Below are 15,977 nucleotides of genomic sequence, written 5' to 3'. Positions count from 1 at the left end.
AATAACAACCAACACCACAGAAGTGCAAAGATTCTAAGAGAACATTATGAAAAATTATATGCCAAAAAATCGAACAACCTAGAAGAAAATGGATAAATTCTTAGAAACATACAACTTTGCAAAAGTGAATCAGAAAGAAAAAGAAAATTTAAACAGACCAATTACTGGCAGCGAAATTGAATCAGTAATCAAAAAAGCACCAACAAACAAGTATAGGACCAGGTAGATACGCAGGTGAATTCTACCAAACATTTAAAGAAGAGTTAATATTTATTCTTCTCAAACTATCCCAAAAACAAGGAAAGAAATAATTCAAATTCATTGTGTGAGGCCAGCATTACTCTGATACCAAAACCAAATAAAGGTACTACAATAAAAAGAACTATAGGCTAATGCCTCTGATGAACATAGATGCAAAAGTTCTCGATAAAATATTAACAAACTTCGGGGTGCCTGGGTGGCGCAGTCGGTTAAGCGTCCGACTTCAGCCAGGTCACAATCTCGCGGTCCGGGAGTTCGAGCCCCGCGTCAGGCTCTGGGCTGATGGCTCAGAGCCTGGAGCCTGTTTCCGATTCTGTGTCTCCCTCTCTCCCTGCCCCTCCCCCGTTCATGCTCTGTCTCTCTCTGTCCCAAAAATAAATAAAAATGTTGAAAAAAAATTAAAAAAAAATATTAACAAACTTCATCCAACAATACATTAAAGAAATCATTCATCATGATCAATGGGATTTATTCCTGGGATGCAAAGAATTTCCAAATCTATCAATATGATACATCACATCAACAAGGGAAAGAATAAAAGTCATAGATCAATTCAATAGATGCATAAAGAGCATTTGACAAAGTACAACATCCATTCATGATAAAAACCCTAGAAAGTAGGTTTAGAGGAAACATAACATAATAAAGGTCACATATGAAAAACCCACAGACATCATCAGATTCACCGTTGAAAAAGTAAGAGGTTTCCTCTACGATCAGGAACAAGACAAGGATGTCTATTCTCACCACTTTTATTCAACATAGTACTGGATGTCTTAGCCACAGCAATTAGAGAACAAAAATAATGATGGTATCCAGATCAATAAGAAAGTATTAAAACTTTCACTATTTGTAGATGACATAATACTATGTATATAAAACCCTAAAGATTCCACCAATAAAACTTACTAGAATTGATAAATGAATTCAGTAAAGTCACAGTAAATTCATCAGAGTCACTGAAATGATTCAGTAAAATCAATATATGGAAATCTGCTGCATTTCTATACACTAAGAATGAAGTCGCAGAAAGAGAGATTAGGAAAACAATCCCATTTATTTTTTTAACATTTATTCATTTTTGAGAGCAAGAGAGACAGAGCATGAGCAGGGGAGGGGCAGAGAGAGAAGGAGACACAGAATCTGAAGCAGGCTCCAGGCTCCCAGATGTCAACACAGGGCCTGACGTGGGGCTCCAACACACAGGCTGCAAGATCATGACCTGAGCCGAAGTCAGGCGCTTAACTGACTGAGCCACCTAGGAGCCCCAGAAAACAATCCTATTTAAAATTGCGCCAAAAATAATAAACACTAGTTTTTTTCTTTAATCATAGTGTTCTGTTTAAGAAGTTTTTTTCAACGTTTATTTATTTTTGGGACAGAGAGAGACAGAGCATGAACGGGGGAGGGGCAGAGAGAGAGGGAGACACAGAATCGGAAACAGGCTCCAGGCTCTGAGCCATCAGCCCAGAGCCCGATGCGGGGCTTGAACTCACGGACCGCGAGATCGTGACCTGGCTGAAGTCGGACGCTTAACCGACTGCGCCACCCAGGCGCCCCCATAGTGTTCTGTTTAAAACAGTTTGAGAAGTTTTGGAAATTTTGTGAATCCTGGATTTTGCTGTGAAACAATATTTATATTTCAATTTTAATACATAATGCCATTATAATCAAGTGACCTCCTTTGTGATCTTAGCCATATAAAACTAACATTTTCCAGTCCCTGGGTAATTCCCTAGTTAAGAGATCTTTAGTCTTCTTCATTATTTCAAGCTGTTAGAACACCATTCAACGCATTATTTCAATAACATTGGAACTGGTATCAAAATTGTTTATTAGTTACAATTGGATAAGGCATGGTTGTGAGACTCAAGTCACAGGTTTGACCTCCATTCAGATTTATTACTTTATACAAAGGGGGGGAAAACTGCTACAGAGCCACCATGAACCTGTATTCCTAATCTTGTCTTGCAGTCTGTCACTTGTAACAGAAGATTAGGTGGAAGATGTGGTTAGATATAGTCAACTTTATATGTTGCTTAAATGGTATAAAATAATGGATGTTGGAAAGGCTTTCCTGTCCATTTCTATTCACCCCCTGTGACTCTGTTGGAAGTTTATTAATAATAATTCATTGGGGATAATTTTGTATATAGTGCAATAATTCCTGACAAAGATAAATTATTCTGTGAGTTATTCATACCATCGTGGCATTTGCTTAATCAGCTGCATTATTTTACAACACTGAGTGAAAAGCAGGACACTTATAGAAGGATAGTTGGGAAGGTGAGTAATTAAAACTGAAGAGGGATAAATATAGATCCTCCAGAAATCTTGAGGGAGAAATAACACTGGAAAGCACTAAATAGCTCAGGGGAAGGAGAGAAGGAATGTAAGATTCTAAAATCTAGAAGGTTAAATGTGTGTATAGTACTATAGGGCAGGAGTTAGGATAGAATATTCTAGTAGTTAAGCCATGGAGTCAAGTATGTTTTAATAGTTGTCAGGTATATGGTCTTAGACAAGTTATTTGAACTCTCTGTGTTTCAGTTTCTTTCCAAAATATGAAGGAAAAATAAGATACAGAGAGGGAGGCAAACCATAAGAGACTCTGCAATACAGAGAACAAACTAAGGGTTGATAGGGGTGTGGGAGTGGGGAGGTGAGGAAAATGTGTGACGGGCATTGAGGAAGGCACTTGTTGGGATGAGCACTGGGTGTTGTATGTAAGTGATAAATCACAGGAGTCTACTCCTGAAGCCAAAACTACATTGTATGTTAACTAACTTGACAATAAATTAAAAAAAAAAACATAAAAAATAAATAAATAATAAAAATTAAAAATATATATATAAATAATGGTAGGGCCTATTTCATAGTGTTATTATGAGGAATATGACAACCTATGATAAAGTACTTAGCACAGTGCCAAGCAGATGGTAAGTTCTTGGTAAATGTTAGCCAATGCTATTATTATTACTTACAGAAAAGGAGATTGAAGGAAACCAAAGACAATTTCCACCTACCAATTTTGCCCAGGCAGAAATGGCTTTAAGAAACATTTAAGGAAATAAAAACACAGCTGAAAATAATTTGAAGTATATTTAGTATCTTAATAGCAGGGTTGTCACATTTAAAGGAGAGCATAATTTTATTGGTATGCTCTCAATGGTCTTCTTACTGCCTTAGAAAACTCATTGCACTTCCTCACATCAAAGTGCTGCCACGGGAACTGGGACAAATCAGATATATTATCTTGCATTGAATAAAATATTGATGTCCTATAACATATCCACTTTTATTGATCCATTATCTGTGTGTGTGTGTGTGTGTGTGTGTATATATATGTATATATATATATATATATATATATACATATATATATATATATATAGTTTTATAATCTTGTGTGAACCAAACTCATTGTGGAAAAAGAAAAAGATATTTCCTTAAAGAGTTATTTGGTATCTGGAAGATGGTGGCATAGCAGGACACTGGGTGCACCACTTCCTTCTGATCTCTTTGATTCCACCCATATCTGCCTAAATAACCCAGGAAACTGACAGAAGACTAGCCCAACAGACTCTCCACAGCCAAGCGTAGACAATAGGCCCACGGAAGAGGGTATGAAGGGCAGAGAGGCAGTGTGCACCACCCGGACTGGCGGGAGGGAGCTAGGAGGGTGGACGGGTAGCCTGCTCAGCAAGGCAGAGCCCCTGAGTCTGGCTTGCAAAACCAGAGGGGCTGAACTGCATGAGTTCTGTCAGCCAGTGGGACTTAATATCTAGAATGTTAAAAGTCAACAGCTTTACTCTTGGAGACCAGAGAGGGCAAGAGGACATTGGGAGGGAGAGTTGTTGAGCCCTGAGAGACAGAGCTCAGCTCGCAGGGGAACAAAGGTGCTGGCAAGCGCCATCTCCCTTTCCCATCCCCCAGCCCAAATTCCAAAGGGAACAGTTCCTGTCACTGAGCTTGCATGCAGTACTCAAACACACAACACTGTGCTTCTGTGGATCCATCCCTCCGACGGGTCTGCCTCCCTCCCACTGCTGCAGGGCTTCTCCCACAGGGGACCACCAACTGCAAAGCAAGCTAAGCCAGCCCCTCCCACCCCTGTGTACTTTGCGGATCCACCCTGGCTAATAAGCCAGATCCCATCAAAGCAGCACCACAAGCCTGGCAGTGTGCAAGTAGCCCAGACAGGGGCCACACCACTCCAGAGTGAGTCCTGCCACCAGGAGAGGGGAAGATATGGTACACACCAGTCTGACTGTGGCCCCAGCGGTGGGCTGGGGGCAGACATTGGGTCTGACTACAGCCCGCCCACCAACACAAGTTACTCCGGACAGCACAGGGGAAGTGCCCTGCAGTTTGGAGCCACCCCAGGTAATACCCAAAGTGACAAAACAGAAGAATTCTCAAAAGAAACTCCAGGAAGTAGCAACAACTAACGAATTCATCAAAAACGATTTAAGTAATATAACAGAACAAGAATTTAGAATAATAGTCATAAAATTAATCGCTAGGCTTGAAAAAAAGTATAGAGGACAACAGAGAATCTATTGCTACAGAGATCAGGGACTGAGAAATAGTCAGGAGGAGCTAAAAAAGGCTATAAATGAGGTGCAAAATAAAATGGAGGCGACCACAGCTAGGACTGAAGAGGCATAGGAGAGAATAGGTGAATTAGAAGATAAAATTATGGAAAAAGAGGAGCTGAAAAAACACAGAAAAAAAAATCCAGGAGTATGAGGGGAGAATTAGAGAACTAAGTGATGCAATGAAACAGAACAATATCTGTATCATAATTCCAAAAGAGGAAGAGAGAGAGAAAGGGGCTGAAGGTGTACTTGAACAAATCATAGCTAAGAATGTCCCTGATCTAGGGAAGGAAAAAGGCATTGAAATCCAAGAGACACAGAGAATGCACTTCAGATGTAACTTGAATAGATCTTCTGCACGATGTATCATAGTGAACCTGGCAAAATACAAGGATATAGAGAAAATTTTGAAAGCAGCTCAGGATAAACAGGTCCTAACCTATGAAGAGAGACCGATAAGATTAGTGACAGACCTAACTACTGAAACTTGGCAGGCCAGAAAGGAATGGCAGGAAATCTTCAATGTGATGAACAGAAAAAATATGCAGCTGAGAATCCTTTATCCAGCAAGTCTGTCATTCAGAATAGAAGGAGAGATAAAGATCTTCCCAAAAAAACAAAAACTGAAACCAGCCCTACAACAGCCCTACAACAGATCCTAAGGGGGATTCTGTGAGTGAAATGTTGCAAGGACCACAAAGTACCAGAGATATCACTACAAGCATGAAACCTACAGACATCACAATGACTCTAAACACATATCTTTCTATAATAACACTGAATGTAAATGGACTAAATGTTCCAACCAAAAGACATAGGGTATCAGAATAGATAAAACAAAACAAAACAAAACAAAAAAACCAAAACCTGTCTATTTGCTGTCTACAAGAGACTCATTTTAGATCTGAGGACACCTTCAGATTGAAACTGAGGGAATGGAGAACTATCTATCATGCTGCTGGAAGTCAAAAGAAAGCTGGAGTAGCCATACTTATATCAGACAAACTAGACTTTAAATTACAGGCTGTAACAACAGATGAAAAACAGCATTATACAATAATTACAGGGTTTATCCATCAGGAAGAGCTAACAATTATAAATGTCTATGAGCTGAATACGGGAACCCCCAAATATATAAAACAATCACAAACATAAGCAACCTTATTGGTAAGAATGTGGTAATTGCAGGGGACTTTAATGCCCCATTTACAACAATGGATAGAATATCTAGACACAGGATCAATAAAGAAACAAGGGCCCTGAATGATACATTGGATCAGATGGACTTGACAGATATATTTAGAACTCTGCATCCCAAAGCAACAGAATATACTTTCTTCTCGAGTGCACATGGAACATTCTCCAAGATAGATCACATACTGGGTCACAAAACAGCCTTGAGTAAGTATAAAAGAATTAAGATCATACCATGTTCACTTTCAGAATACAATGCTATGAGGCTTGAGATCAACCAGAGGAAAAAGTCTGGAAAACCTCCAAAAGCATGGAGGTTAAACAACATCCTACTAAAGAATGAATGGGTCAACCAGGAAATTAGAGAAGAAATTAAGAAATATATGGAAACATATGAAAATGAAAATACAACAATCCAAACACTTTGGGATGCAGCAAAGGCAGTCCTGAGAGGAAAATACATTGCAATCCAGGCCTATGTCAAGAAACAAGAAAAATCCCAAATACAAAATCTAACAGTACACCTAAAGGAACTAGAAGCAGAACATCAAAGACACCCCAAACCCAGCAGAAGAAGAGAAATAATAAAGATCAGAGCAGAAATAAACAATATAGAATCTAAAAAAAAACTGTAGAGCAGATCAATGAAACCAAGAGTTGTTTTTTTTTAAAAAAAAATAAACAAAATTGATAAACCTATAGCCAAGCTTCTCAAAAAGAGGAGACAGGACCTAAATATATAAAATGATGAATGAAAATGGAATTATTACAACCAATACCTCAGAAATACAAGCAGTTATCAGGGAATACTATGAAAAATTATATGCCAACAAAGTGGACAACCTGGAAGAAATGGATAAATTCCTAAGCACCCACAAATTTCCAACACTAAAACAGAAAGAAATATAGATTTGAACAGACCCATAACCAGCAAAGAAATTGAACCAGTTATCAAAAATCTCCCAACAAATAAGAGTCCGGGACCAGATGGCTTCCCAGGGGAATTCTACCAGACATTTAAAGCAAAGATAATACCTAAACTTCTCAAGCTGTTCCAAAAAATAGAAAGGGAAGGAAAACTTCTAGACTCATTGTATGAACCCAGCATTACTTTGATTCCCAAAGCAGACAGAGACCCAGCCAAAAAGTGAGAACTACAGGCCAGTATCCCTGATTAATATGGATGCAAAAATTCTCAACAAGATACTAGCAAATCAAATTCAACAGCAAAGAAAAAGAATTATTCACCATGATCAAGTGGAATTCATTCCGGGGCTGTAAGTCTGGTTCAACATTCACAAATCAATCAATGTGATACATCACATTAATAAAAGAAAAGAAAAGAACCATATGATCCTGTCAATTGATGCAGAAAAAGCATTTGACAAAATTCAGCATTCCTTCTTAATAAAAACCCTCAAAAAGGCGGGATAGAAGGAACATACTTAAACATCATAAAAGCAATATATGGAATGTCCACAACTGGTATCATCCTCAATGGGGAAAAACTGGGAGCTTTCCCTCTGAGATGAGGAACACGAAAGGGATTTCGACTTTCACCGCTGTTGTTTAGCATAGTGTTGGAAGTGCTAGCATCAGCAATCAGACAACATAAGGAAATTAAAGGCATCAAAATTGGCAAAGATGAAGTCAAGCTTTCACTTTTTGCAGATGACATGATATTATACATGGAAAACCCGAGAGACTCCACCAAAAGTCTGCTAGAACTGATACATGAATTCAGCAAAGTTGCAGGATACAAAATCAATGTACAAAAATCAGTTGCATTCTTATACACTAATAATGAAGCAACAGAAAGACAAATAAAGAAACTGATCCCATTCACAATTGCACCAAGAAGCATAAAATACCTAGGAATAAACCTGACCAAAGATGTAAAACATCTGTATGCTGAAAACTATAGAAAGCTTATGAAGGAAATTGAAGAAGATCTAAAGAAATGGAAAAATATTCCATGCTCATGGATTGGAAGAATAAATACTGTTAAAATGTCAATACTTTCCAAAGCTATCTACACATTCAATGAAATCCCAACCAAAATTGCACCAGCACTCTTCTCGAAGCTAGAACAAGCAATCCTAAAATTTGTATGGAACCAGAAAAGACCCGAATATCCAAAGTAATTTTGAAGAAGACCAAAGAGGGAGGCATCACAATCCCAGACTTTAGCCTCTACTTCAAAGCTGTAATCATCATGACAGCATGGTATTGGCACAAAAACAGACACATAGACCAATGGAATAGAATAGTAACTCCAGAATTAGGCCCACAAAAGTATGGCCAACTTATCTTTGACAAAGCAGGTAAGAATATCCAATGGAAAAAAGACAGTCTCTTTAACAAATGGTGCTGGGAGACCTGGACAGCAACATGCAGAAGATTGAAACTAGGCTACTTTCTTACACCATTCCAAAAAATAAACTCAAAATGGATGAAGAACCTGAATGTGGGACAGGAATCCATCAAAACCCTAGAGGAGAAAGCAGGAAGAAACATCCGTGACCTCAGCTGCAACAATTTCTTACTTGGCACATCCCCAAAAACAAGGGAATTAAAAGCAAAAGTGAACTATTGGGACCTCATGAAGATAAGAAGCTTCTGCACTGCACGGGAAATAATCAACAAAACTAAAAAGCAACCAACGGAATGGGAAAAGATATTTGCAAATGACATATTGGACAAAGGGCTAGTTTCCAAAATCTATAAAGAACTCACCAAATGCCACACCTGAAAAACAAATAACCTAGTGAAGAAATGGGCAGAATACATGAATAGACACTTCTCTAAAGAAGACACCCAGATGGCCAACAGGGACATGAAAAGATGCTGAACATCACTCCTCATCAGGGAAATACAAATCAAAACCACACTCAGATATCACCTCACGCCAGTCAGAGTGGCTAAAATGAACAAATCAGGAGAGTATAGATGCTGGAGAGGTTGTTGAGAAATGGGAACCCTCTTGCACTGTTGGTGGGAATGCAAACTGGTGCAGCTACTCTTGAAAAGAGTGTGAAGTTCTTCAAAAAATTAAAAATAGACCTACCCTATGACCCAGCAATAGCACTGCTAGGAATTGTCCCAAGGGATACAGGAGTTCTGATGCATAGGGGCACTTGTACCCCAATGCTTATAGCAGCACTCTCAACAATAGCCGAATTATGGAAAGAGCCTAAATATCCATCAACTGACGAATGGATAAAGAAATTGTGGTTTATATACACAATGGAATTCTACGTGGCAATGAGAAAGAATGAAATGTGGCCCTTTGTAGCAACGTGGATGGAACTGGAGAGTGTGATGTTAAGTGAAATAAGCCATACAGAGAAATACAGGTACCATATATTTCCACTCTTATATCGATCCTGAGATATTTCACAGAAGACCATGGGGGAGGGGAAGGAAAAAAAAAGTGAGAGTGGGAGGGAGCCAAACCATAAAGGACTGTTACAAACTGAGAACAATCTGAGGGTTGATGGGGCGTGGGGGAGGGTTGGTGATTGGTATTGAGGAGGGCTCCTGTTGGGATGAGCACTGGGTATTTTATGAAAGTCAATTTGACAATAGATTTCATTAAAAAAAGAAAAATATTTAAGTAGTGAAGCTATAATGTTGAACAGCTCTCCTAAAAGTAAGACAAAATTATCTCCTTCTTGTCTCTAAGGGAAAGAAAATATTACACATTGTTGGCAAATAAATAAATCAAAAAGTGTGTAACCTAAAAATAAAGGAAAATATTGTATTATAAAATCTAGACAATTAATTGATAAAAAATATACATTGGTTTCTTCTCTGAAGAAAAAGTAAAATAGATTTAAATGGATAAAATGTAACAAACAAGACAGCATAAATATCAAACAAGACAGACATTAAATATCATGTGTGGTTGCTAAGAAGTTGATGGGTGGTTGCTTACCTAAGTAAAGGGTAGTTGTCAAAGGAAATTGTGTTAATAAATAAATTTGAGTTGGTTGAATCCAGTCAAGTATTGATGGCCACCAAGAAATGATGTCAGGAGATATATATAATTTGTCTTCACACACTTAAAGATCACTCCCAAATATTTTCCTACCTTTTCTTAACACATTGCCAAATACATATCTACCAAATGAAAACTTATTTAATTCCTGTTTAAATACGTTTATACTTTCTGTCTGCATTCCATAACTAACATTTATTGAATTCATATTATGTGCCAGGCATTGTGCTGGGTGATAGGCCCTATGACCTCCTGGAACAAGTTCAATTAATTTAATGCCCTGTGTGTGATTTGTGCAGTGTTTGTGCTGAAGAAAACCTTAGAGTTTCTCCAGATAAAATCTCTCATTTTACAGAGAACAGTAATGGTGCTCAAAGGGTTAACATCACTTACCCAAGATCTCCCAGATGATAAGGATAAATCCAGGACTAGATTCTAGGCCTCCTCCTCCCCACGTCTGTGTGTTTTCCATCATACTAGACTATAGAATAGTACCTTATTTTACTGATTCTAAATCTACCTCTTTAAAGCAATAGTTCTCAAAGTTAAAATGCATAAGAATCATGAAAAAGATGGTTGTTTAAAATGCAAGTTCATGAGCTTCATATCCAGAAATTCTAAACACCCAAGATTTGGGTTTTTTGCTTTTTTTTTTAACCCTGTGATTTACCCAAGTGATTGTGGATGTAAACAGTTCTCACATCATACTCAGAGAAACTTTTTAAAGTTTCAAGTAATGACAGTACATAGACTCATCATTCTGTGATTTGGTGTTATTAATAATTTTCACAATTTTAAGGACTTTATTGATCTCTATAAGTACTTGTTTCTGCAGATATAAAAATCCTAAACTTTAAGCTCTTTTCTTACATTGAAGACTCCAAACGCTTGAAAGTTTTAGTGTCTTTATCATAAAAGAAAAAGTGACTATCCCATACCTATCATGGCAGTGACCCCAGACTGAGTTGGTTGCTCATGAATCAATACCTGTCAGGTTTTCAGGAAATTAAAAAGTATTCTGTGTTAGAGCAGAACACCTGGTAACTAACACAAACCCTAGAACCATGTCTTGATGACAGTATATACAGGACTCCAAAGGAATATATAGGCCTCTAAGACCACATTGAAATTTTATCTAAAGCAATACACACACACACACACACACACACACACACACACAGCGCATAACAATAATCCACAAATAGGAGTGGCACTAACTGATGGAGCAGATTCTAGTATAATAATTGGATTACCTAATGCTAGTGAGTGAAATAACTATGAATGAAAATATCATTGAGGTGTGATGTTTTTGTCTCTCTTTTACTATCTCTTTATCTCTCTTGGAAGCTATTTTACATCCTCTTTGCATGAACCAAATGCATGGCCCACTAATGCCTGCTCACCTCCTCTCAAGTATATCTTTTCAGTGTGCTGTACTATACAGCCAGTTTCTGGCTGGTCTGACTGATTTGGGGTCAGGGAAGAGACCCCCATTAAGTTTCCAGTTTAAGCCTGTTCTCCAACAGGTTTTACACTAATCTCAGTGTTAGACTTTTTACAAGTGCAGGTAATAATACAGTCACACTTTGCTTTCTCATTTGCCATTGTTTCTCATATGATATCTCCCTTAGTAATCTCAAAGTGGAGAAGAGGGTGATTAATGTAGTGGAGTGCAGACATATTTGAATCTCTATAGCACTTTAACCCCAATGTAGCAGGGAAATATTTTAGAACTGAATATTGTTAAACCTCTTTTATGTTTATAAGAGTGACTTGCCCAAGGTCCAAGAGTTAGATGAGAAATATGGAGCAGTAGAGAACCCAGGAGTCTTGTGTTTATTGTCACAAACTCTTTGCAGCAAAAAACTACATGTTAAGCAACTATTTGGGTGACATTACCATTCACACATTTAGTAGTACTTGTGTTTTTTTTTTACACTTGCCAGAAACAAAATGGAATCACAAAATACAATGATTAGAAAGTAGACTTTCACACATTGTATTTTAAAGGCTGGAAGGTTTTTAGTATTTTACCAGAATGTAATTTTAAAAATGTGGTGGGCATATATATAATTTTTAATGTCTTTATCCATTTCTGAGAGAAAGAGTAAGATCATGAGCAGGGAAGGAGCAGAGAGAGAGGGAGACAGAGGATCCAAAGTGGGCCCTGCTCTGAGAGCAGAAAGCCCAATACAGGGCTCAAATTCACAAACCATGATATCATGACCTGAGCTGAAGTGAGATGCCTTACTTACTGAGCCACCCAGGCTCCCCAAGCATACATATAATTTTAAGAATGAACACAGCCCTGTGTATTCAATAGTCATTCCAAAACGCTTGTTGATGATGATACCTTATTCAAAAAATAGTAATCTTATAGACAAAATCCACTGGGTCAATTTTGGTGTAGAACCTCAAACTTAAAAAGATTTTAAACAGTTTCAAAAAAAGAATAAAAGACTTTAAACAGTTTCAGATCATTGTTTAAGGCAACAAAGAAATCCTTTCCAATATCACTGGCATTTTTTTTCCACCTGCTCCTCCCTTCCCATGATTGTCACTCTAGCTGCACCAAGCTCACTTAGAACTCCTGGCTCCTGCTAAGCTGACATTGCCACCATCTCTCTCCAGCTGCCGTCATGATAATCTTCTAGGACCTTATAAGCCATAATGAGATGTTCTCTGATATCTGCAAGATCTGGACATTGCAGACTGGATGTGCCTAGAGGTGGAAGAGAAGATGGTCAGTAGAACAGAGGGTAACATTGATGGCTTGCTCATTGGTGAAAATGCCTCCACTGAAGGCCTGGTGTGCAAAAGTACCAAAAGCACAGTAATCACTTGTATTGATAATGTCATGATCCATCACTGGCAGGAAACCAGCTTCACAAAGGAAGCCTGCGAGAAGTACATCAAAGATTACATGAAATTAATCAAAGGCAAACTTGAAGAATAGAGGCCAGAGTCAAACCTTTTATGGCAGGGGCTTCAGAACAAATCAAGAAAATCCTTGCTAATTTCAAAAACTACCAGTCCTTTATTGGTGAAAACATGAATCCATATGTCATGGTTGCTCTGCTGGACTACCGTGAGGATGGTGTGACCTCATGTATGTATGATTTTCTTTCAGGGAAGTTTAGAAATTAAAAAAAAATGTTAATGAATTTGGCTATTACTTTGGATGTATCACCTTTTGTCCTAACTGCCTACTGCTCTTCATCCACACAGCGCTAAGACTTAGAAAAATGGGACTAATGTCATCTTGAGCTCTTCATTTATTTTGACCTTGATTTTATTGGAGTGGAGGCTTTGTTTTTTAAGAAAAAAATGTCATGTAGGTTGTCTAAAAATAAAATGCACTTAAACTAAAAATAATTTATCTCTGGCTTATAGTCCTCCAGTTTCAACTTAAACACTTCTAGGGAGAGGGAGATCACTCCTTAACAAGACAATCTATTCCCTTAAGCATTCTAAAGTGCTAAATTCTGACTTCCTGTAATTTCTACCAATTGATCCACATTTTGCACTCTTAAGTGATACAGAGCAATTCTGCTTTTGTATGTGAATCCCTAAAACTACTTGAAGGCAATACACATGGCCTCAATCTCCGCCCACACCATCTATAACAAGCATTTTCCTGTGTCAAATATCCCTCCCTGGTTCTTTCCAAAAATTCCACATTTGACTTCATAACCAGACTTAAAGCCAGCCTGGTTACTCTCTTCTAGAAGAATATCTGAGATTGTTCCATCTGGAAGGAAATCATTTCTCAGATGCAGTATCATCAGTCGGGAGTAAATAGAGCTACTAATCATGTTGCTTTGGATTTCTAAACAATTAAGGGAGCCAGAGTTGCACATTAGACAAGCTAAAACAGTCAAACTATAGCATAGAAGCTTCCACATCTTTTTCTTTATTCAAATTGGCATCCTATTGAAATATGGAGATCTGTGCAACTAATAACTTCCTTAAGGATGATCAAACAGGGTCATTTACTTCCCTTGTAAATCTCTAAATTTCTGGGCAAATAAACCTTCTACATCTGAAATTCTTAAGAACAAGTTAAAAAAAAACAAAAAAATTATTTTTCAGAAGGAATTAAGTATGACTTCTTCTATGTCTATACTATGATGCAACCTGTCATTGATTTCAACTACAGACATATCTTGCTTTATTGCACATGGCTGAATTGCACTTCACAGATATTGAATTTTCTACAAATTAAAGGTTTGTGGCAATCCTGCTTCAAGCAAGGCTATCAGCATCATTTTTCAAACAGCATTTACCCACTTTGCATTTCTGTGTCACATTTTGGTAATTATAATATTTCAAAACTTTCAATATTATTGTATTTGTTATGGTGATCTGTGATTATGAATCTTTGATGTGAATATTATAATTATTTGGGGGCACCACAAACCATGCCCATACAAGGCTGTGAACATAAACGTTATGTGCATTCTGACTGATCCAACAGCCAACCATTACCTAATCTTTCTCCCTCTCATTGGGCCCCCCTATTCTCTGAGACACAACAATATTGAAATTAAGCCATTTAGTAACCATACAGTGGCCTCCAAGTGTTCACATGAAAGGAAGAGTTACACCTATCTCACTTTAAACCAAAAGCTAGAAATGATTAACCTTAGAAAGGAAGGCATGTAAAAAGATATGATAGGAAAAAACCTAGGCCTCTTGCACCAGTTAGCCAAGCTGTGAATGCAAGGGGAAAGTACTTGAAGAAAATTAAGAGTACTATTCCAGTGAACACACAAATGATAAGAAAGTGAAACAGCCTTGTTGCTAATATGGAAAAAGTTTTAGTGGTATGGATAAAAGATGAAACCAGTCATAACATTCCCTTAAGCCAAAGCCTAGTCCAGAGCATAAACCTAATTCTTTTCAATTCTATGATGTTTGAAGCTATAAGAGATTGCTTCATGTTGTTTAAGGAAAATCTGTCTCTGTAACATAAAAGTACAAAGTGAAGCAACAAGTGTTGATGTAGAAGATTCAGCAAGTTATCCAGTAGATCTAGCTAAGGTAATTAATGAAGGTGGCTAAACAACACAATAGATTTTCAATATAGATTAAACAGCCTTATATTGAGAGAAGATGCCATTTAGGATTTTCATAGCTAGAGAGGAGAAGTCAATGCCTGGTTCCAAAGCTTCAAAGAACAGGCTGCTGACTGTTGACTCAGGCTAATGCAGCTGGTGGCTTTAAGTCAAAGCCAACAAATCTTAGGGCCCTTAAGAATTATGCAAAAGCTACCCTTTTGCTCTATAAAGAAACAACACAGCCTGAATGAAACCACATTTTTTGACAAAATGGATTAATAAATATTTTAATCCCACTGCTGTAAACTATTCCTAAGACAAAAATATTCCTTTTTAAAATATTACTGCTTGTGTGTAGGGGGGGAGGGGGAAGTTAAGCTGGCAGTGTAGTAAGGGAACGCTATACTTGACTCCTTTCTCAAACACAGTTAAATAAATATCAAGTCATTATGAACAGCTAGGAAATCAATCTGAGGGCTGAGAGAACAATCTGCACAACTAGAGGGGTAAAAAAGGCCACATCATGGATGGTAGGATGTGAGGTGATGGAATTTGGAGGAGAAAAGAAACCTACCCCTCCCTCCCTTCCCCCCACACCCCCGTGCTATGGTGGGGAGGGAGCCTGATCAGGCAGAGAGGAGAGAGAGATAAGAACAGGGTGCAGGGCATTCACAAGTAAAACATTTGCCCAAAACAATTGATGGGAAAAATGAGAGGGCTGATTATCGTAAGTTTTTACAAGTAGTGAAACTCTAAGTATGAAATTTTAGAAGTCTGACCCAAAACCAAGTGGAGCCTAATGGGCATAGAGGTGCTCCTGTGGAGAAGGAGGGAAAAGGCCCTTGAGCAGTGTGGTCTGAG

At 37.9% G+C, this 15,977-nt stretch overlaps 1 pseudogene; it reads left to right on the top strand.

Moving 5' to 3' along the window:
* The first annotated feature begins 12,695 nt into the window (after positions 1-12,695).
* On the top strand, positions 12,696-13,203 carry LOC124509275 (translationally-controlled tumor protein-like; annotated as a pseudogene).
* The last annotated feature ends 2,774 nt before the right edge of the window (positions 13,204-15,977 follow it).

The sequence above is a fragment of the Lynx rufus genome, unplaced genomic scaffold, assembly GCF_022079265.1.
Source record: "Lynx rufus isolate CCGP_SWC_20201006 ecotype Redwood Valley unplaced genomic scaffold, mLynRuf1.p SCAF_14, whole genome shotgun sequence".
In the NCBI taxonomy this organism is placed as follows: domain Eukaryota; kingdom Metazoa; phylum Chordata; class Mammalia; order Carnivora; family Felidae; genus Lynx; species Lynx rufus.
This window is presented reverse-complemented; position numbering and strand designations above follow the sequence as displayed.